Source organism: Carassius gibelio, chromosome A20, assembly GCF_023724105.1.
Source record: "Carassius gibelio isolate Cgi1373 ecotype wild population from Czech Republic chromosome A20, carGib1.2-hapl.c, whole genome shotgun sequence".
NCBI classification, from domain to species: domain Eukaryota; kingdom Metazoa; phylum Chordata; class Actinopteri; order Cypriniformes; family Cyprinidae; genus Carassius; species Carassius gibelio.
In genome coordinates, this window is record NC_068390.1 from 1451344 (window position 1) to 1456343 (window position 5000).

Below are 5000 nucleotides of genomic sequence, written 5' to 3' on the forward strand. Positions count from 1 at the left end.
GATCCCCTGATCACCGGGAGCAGGAAGGAACACCGTTCCAGTACAGAGTCAGCAGAAGAGATGGACCGTAGTGATAGCAAGGTGAGGCCAAAGAAAGACCTTCGCCCGAACAGGGACTTGAACCCTGGACCCTCAGATTAAAAGTCTGATGCTCTACCGACTGAGCTATCCGGGCTCTTGTCGAGTACTGGCATCTCACCTTTTATATAACAGCAGTTTTACAACAAGCTGCCCAGAAGAGACGCAGGTGTCACGGGATGAAAGCTAGAAGCAGTTAGGACAAAGGACCACAGAAGGCACAATTACCATCACAGAAAGCTAAAGCAACACTGCAAATCCCTCCCGTAGTCGGCAGGGTTCGAACCTGCGCGGGGAGACCCCAATGGATTTCAAGTCCATCGCCTTAACCTCTCGGCCACGACTACGTCTAGCGGTAGGCTGCCTGCCCCCTTGTCTGGTGGCTCCCTGCACAGGCCAAGCGTCAAAAACAAAATAGAGAAGAAAGATGAGGTGGTAAAAAAAATGTCAACCTTCCCGTACACTCAACGCCAGAGTGTTGCCGTGACCTGGATTCGAACCGGGGTTGCTGCAGCCACAACACAGAGTACTAACCACTATACGATCACGGCGTGCCACTGGCTCACCCAAGTTAACCCCTGGAGCCCGAATACCAGAAGCAGCAGCGGCGTGTTGGTCCATCGAAGAGGGACAGGACATTTCGCAAATCAGTGGGAGGACCTTGAAAAATTCATGCACGCTTTTCCTCATGGCCTTCAGCAAACAGCGTAGTCGACAGGATTCGAACCTGCGCGGGGAGACCCCAATGGATTTCTAGTCCATCGCCTTAACCACTCGACCACGACTACAAGAACAGACCAGCTTCTGCTCAGTTTGTGTGCAACACTGCTGCCTGACCTACTTGCAAACAACCCAACTCAGTCAGCAAGCTGACTGTAACCCAATAAAGGGTTTCCTTTTTTGGATACAGAAAATAATAACAACAAAACTTTGTGCACTTATAAAATAAAGATAACAAACAAGATGTGTTGTCTGCAGCCTTTGTCTGCGCTGATCTTCATTTACAAACACGTCATTAAAATGAACCTCTAACTCTGTGAATACTCAACGAAGAGACATGAGAGAGATATCTATAGAAAGCTTGACATTTCTACTTTTAAACTAAACAAGTGCTGCCGAAAACAAATATTCTGTGGTAAAGTAATCCATATGAAAACAAGGCGATGTCCTTTTTTCACGTCTCCCTTCATTATATCTAATGTGACCACGCCCCCGCGCTGAACGCTCTATTCAGATTCAAACTGAAGCGCGGCTTGAATACGCCCACACAGAAGAAAAAGCAGCCAGACTGTTGTTCAAGTGCTTTTATTTTACTGTTTGCTTCGCGATGAGAGGAATAACACATAATTCACCCCAAAAAGATGTGACGTGGTTGAGGATTTGAGAAATGGATTTCCTCAGAAAATAAAGAATGAAGCACTTTATTCAGCAGAGATCATAAACATGAGTAAGTCTCTTTATATTTATTTATATACTTTTACTAGTTTTCACATAACGTCTAAACATTTTACTAGTTAGACTTTTTCCAAACTATAATTCTTGACTAAATTTATAATTAAGTTAAATATTATGAAGTTTCAATAACAATATACAAAACTATACCACTCAAAAGCTTGATGTAAATAATATAAATGTAACAAATACATGTAACTGTAACAAATGTAACAAAAAATGGTGTTCTTTTAATTTACCACCCTAAAAAACATGAAAAATATTCTCAGCTATTTTCAACATTAATAATAATGATAACAATAAAAGTTTTTATTTTTTATTTTTTACAAATTCAGATTGTTAAAAGGATTTCTTAAGGATTGTGTAATAATGCAAAAATAAAATTAGTTTGAAAGTCAGCTTTGATTGTTCCTAATAAACTGTTTAACTGCTCCCCCATATTAAATTATGTTGTGGGATAATTAAATATATTCTAAATAAACTCCAAACTTAAAATTATATACATTTATTTTGTTCTCACATTCTTTCTTGTAACACCTCCCTCTCAGTGACAACAGCTGACTGAGCGGCTCTTTATGCAGCTCATTATGCAGGGCTTTGTCTTCTCAGGTGTAAATCATGATAGTTGACGCCTACTCGCATATGACTTTTACCAACAAAAAGTGTCTTAGACAATTTAAATCAATGTATTGTTTTCTGTAAGTGAGTAAACAAGATGATTTTCACATAATTTACAAAGAAAAATTCTAGGCTACAAGCTCCGGTTCTCAAAAATCCCAGGCACCATTGTTCTTTATGTATTTTTTGGCCTTGTTCATTTAACATTGTTCGTTTGTCACTAACCACAAGGGAGATCCCCTGATCACCGGGAGCAGGAAGGAACACCGTTCCAGTACAGAGTCAGCAGAAGAGATGGACCGTAGTGATAGCAAGGTGAGGCCAAAGAAAGACCTTCGCCCGAACAGGGACTTGAACCCTGGACCCTCAGATTAAAAGTCTGATGCTCTACCGACTGAGCTATCCGGGCTCTTGTCGAGTACTGGCATCTCACCTTTTATATAACAGCAGTTTTACAACAAGCTGCCCAGAAGAGACGCAGGTGTCACGGGATGAAAGCTAGAAGCAGTTAGGACAAAGGACCACAGAAGGCACAATTACCATCACAGAAAGCTAAAGCAACACTGCAAAGCCCTCCCGTAGTCGGCAGGGTTCGAACCTGCGCGGGGAGACCCCAATGGATTTCAAGTCCATCGCCTTAACCTCTCGGCCACGACTACGTCTAGCGGTAGGCTGCCTGCCCCCTTGTCTGGTGGCTCCCTGCACAGGCCAAGCGTCAAAAACAAAATAGAGAAGAAAGATGAGGTGGTAAAAAAATGTCAACCTTCCCGTACACTCAACGCCAGAGTGTTGCCGTGACCCGGATTCGAACCGGCGTTGCTGCAGCCACAACGCAGAGTACTAACCACTATACGATCACGGCGTGCCACTGGCTCACCCAAGTTAACCCCTGGAGCCCGAATACCAGAAGCACCAGCGGCGTGTTGGTCCATCGAAGAGGGACAGGACATTTCGCAAATCAGTGGGAGGACCTTGAAAAATTCATGGACGCTTTTCCTCGTGGCCTTCAGCAAACAGCGTAGTCGGCAGGATACGAACCTGCGCGGGGAGACCCCAATGGATTTCTAGTCCATCGCCTTAACCACTCGGCCACGACTACAAGAACAGACCAGCTTCTGCTCAGTTTGTGTGCAACACTGCTGCCTGACCGACTTGCAAACAACCCAGCTCAGTCAGAAAGCTGACTGTAACCCAATAAAGGGTTTCCTTTTTTGGATACAGAAAATAATAACAACAAAACTTTGTGCACTTATAAAATAAAGATAACAAACAAGATGTGCTGTCTGCAGCCTTTGTCTGCGCTGATCTTCATTTACAAACACGTCATTAAAATGAACCTCTAACTCTGTGAATACTCAACGAAGAGACATGAGAGAGATATCTATAGAAAGCTTGACATTTCTACTTTTAAACTAAACAAGTGCTGCCGAAAACAAATATTCTGTGATAAAGTAATCCATATGAAAACAAGGCGATGTCCTTTTTTCACGTCTCCCTTCATTATATCTAATGTGACCACGCCCCCGCGCTGAACGCTCTATTCAGATTCAAACTGAAGCGCGGCTTGAATACGCCCACACAGAAGAAAAAGCAGCCAGACTGTTGTTCAAGTGCTTTTATTTTACTGTTTGCTTCGCGATGAGAGGAATAACACATAATTCACCCCAAAAAGATGTGACGTGGTTGAGGATTTGAGAAATGGATTTCCTCAGAAAATAAAGAATGAAGCACTTTATTCAGCAGAGATCATAAACATGAGTAAGTCTCTTTATATTTATTTATATACTTTTACTAGTTTTCACATAACGTCTAAACATTTTACTAGTTAGACTTTTTCCAAACTATAATTCTTGACTAAATGTATAATTAAGTTAAATATTATGAAGTTTCAATAACAATATACAAAACTATACCACTCAAAAGCTTGATGTAAATAATATAAATGTAACAAATACATGTAACTGTAACAAATGTAACAAAAAATGGTGTTCTTTTAATTTACCACCCTAAAAAACATGAAAAATATTCTCAGCTATTTTCAACATTAATAATAATGATAACAATAAAAGTTTTTATTTTTTATTTTTTACAAATTCAGATTGTTAAAAGGATTTCTTAAGGATTGTGTGACTAGAGTAATAATGCAAAAATAAAATTAGTTTGAAAGTCAGCTTTGATTGTTCCTAATAAACTGTTTAACTGCTCCCCCATATTAAATTATGTTGTGGGATAATTAAATATATTCTAAATAAACTCCAAACTTAAAATTATATACATTTATTTTGTTCTCACGTTCTTTCTTGTAACACCTCCCTCTCAGTGACAAAAGCTGACTGAGCGGCTCTTTATGCAGCTCATTATGCAGGGCTTTGTCTTCTCAGGTGTAAATCATGATAGTTGACGCCTACTCGCATATGACTTTTACCAACAAAAAGTGTCTTAGACAATTTAAATCAATGTATTGTTTTCTGTAAGTGAGTAAACAAGATGATTTTCACATAATTTACAAAGAAAAATTCTAGGCTACAAGCTCCGGTTCTCAAAAATCCCAGGCACCATTGTTCTTTATGTATTTTTTGGCCTTGTTCATTTAACATTGTTCGTTTGTCACTAACCACAAGGGAGATCCCCTGATCACCGGGAGCAGGAAGGAACACCGTTCCAGTACAGAGTCAGCAGAAGAGATGGACCGTAGTGATAGCAAGGTGAGGCCAAAGAAAGACCTTCGCCCGAACAGGGACTTGAACCCTGGACCCTCAGATTAAAAGTCTGATGCTCTACCGACTGAGCTATCCGGGCTCTTGTCGAGTACTGGCATCTCACCTTTTATATAACAGCAGTTTTACAACAAG

At 40.7% G+C, this 5000-nt stretch overlaps 5 non-coding genes across 5 annotated transcripts; all 5 read right to left on the reverse strand.

Moving 5' to 3' along the window:
• Positions 1-102: 102 nt before the first annotated feature.
• On the reverse strand, positions 103-175 carry trnak-uuu (transfer RNA lysine (anticodon UUU)). Its single transcript has one exon. It is a non-coding gene; the product is annotated as a tRNA-Lys (tRNA).
• A 168-nt stretch (positions 176-343) lies between these two features.
• On the reverse strand, positions 344-425 carry trnas-uga (transfer RNA serine (anticodon UGA)). The gene has a single exon. It is a non-coding gene; the product is annotated as a tRNA-Ser (tRNA).
• A 2059-nt stretch (positions 426-2484) lies between these two features.
• trnak-uuu (transfer RNA lysine (anticodon UUU)) lies at positions 2485-2557 on the reverse strand. The gene has a single exon. It is a non-coding gene; the product is annotated as a tRNA-Lys (tRNA).
• A 168-nt stretch (positions 2558-2725) lies between these two features.
• On the reverse strand, positions 2726-2807 carry trnas-uga (transfer RNA serine (anticodon UGA)). Its single transcript has one exon. It is a non-coding gene; the product is annotated as a tRNA-Ser (tRNA).
• Positions 2808-4874: 2067 nt separating this feature from the next.
• On the reverse strand, positions 4875-4947 carry trnak-uuu (transfer RNA lysine (anticodon UUU)). The gene has a single exon. It is a non-coding gene; the product is annotated as a tRNA-Lys (tRNA).
• Positions 4948-5000: the final 53 nt, after the last annotated feature.